The 1,034-nt window shown below is 54.9% G+C and overlaps 1 protein-coding gene across 2 annotated transcripts in view; it reads right to left on the bottom strand.

The window, feature by feature from the left end:
- Positions 1–916, bottom strand: part of GTPBP1 (GTP binding protein 1) — a 23,494-nt gene extending 22,578 nt beyond the window's left edge. For both annotated transcript variants that reach the window (XM_019544934.1, XM_019544935.1), the window contains exon 1: positions 807–916. The gene's annotated coding sequence lies outside the window, so the exon portion shown is untranslated. The remainder of the gene's footprint in view (positions 1–806) is intronic.
- Between the last annotated feature and the right edge of the window lie 118 nt (positions 917–1,034).

The following is a 1,034-nucleotide window of genomic DNA, read 5'->3' as shown; positions in this document are numbered from 1 at the left end:
TTGGGTGGTGGAACCGGAGCGTGCTCCATCCACTCCATGCATTGACCTTGGTATTGAGTGCTTCCAGGACTGGTGCAAAAAAACAAAAAAAAAAAAAAAAAAAAAGGTTCTCGACCTTTTTCGTACCAACTCATTTGTAAACATGAATGGCCAGTCCTGACCCAGTGCCCCTCACTCCTGACCTGCTTGCACCCCCAGTGTGTGGGGTAGTGGGGGGCACGCAGCCCCCGGCAAGCTGGAACTCCTTCCTCCAGCCTGCACGGACAAAGCCACAGTTTCTCATATTTTTCTCCTTTAAAGAATTCATTTTTAAAGTTTGCTTGTGACCCTTTTGTATATTCTTGCAACCCTCTTTTGGGTCACAACCCACAGGCTGAGCAGCACTGATCTAACCCAACCCCCTGCCTCAGGCAGGATCATCCCTATGCAAACCATCCCATGCAAATCAACAACCTGAACTTTACACAAGGCAGTCATCATCCCTGACACAAGCCTGGTTCATCCCTGACACAAGCCCGATTCAAAACTGCACACCCACTCCCTTGGCTCTCTATGGATCCCTTTCCAAAGCAGCCAAAGCACCACCAGCAACTTCACAAAGACACCCTCCATTTGCAGTGGCGGTTGGGAGGGTGACAGCCCTGCAACAAGCTGGAGCAGGGACTGGACACAACCCCTGCAGCTGGGTCCTTTCCAGCCTGGCTTGTCTAGGATATGTGACACTTGCCTGGAAGACCAGGGCAGCCCTAGAGAGGCATCCTGCCTCAAACCATCCCATACAACCAGCATCCACGCCAGATACTCACCAGGGCCACGGTCCGGGGCACGCCAGGCTGGGAGCATTGCTCCCGGCCACCTCTTAGGGCTCCCACGCCGGCACCCGAGGATCCCCGAGCTGTGAGGCGGCCTCCAAGTCCTCTTCAGCAGCAGGTGAGGGGTACCTACCTGGGGAGCTGCAGCAGTGAGGGGGTACCTACCTGGGCGGTGGGGGGTGTAATTACGAAGGGGGCTGCAATAGGGGGGTACCTACCAGA

Source organism: Crocodylus porosus, unplaced genomic scaffold, assembly GCF_001723895.1.
Source record: "Crocodylus porosus isolate Cpor-Errol unplaced genomic scaffold, CroPor_comp1, whole genome shotgun sequence".
NCBI classification, from domain to species: Eukaryota; Metazoa; Chordata; order Crocodylia; family Crocodylidae; genus Crocodylus; species Crocodylus porosus.
The sequence above is the reverse complement of the archived record's forward strand: the minus strand, read 5'-3'. Positions and strand labels throughout refer to the sequence as shown.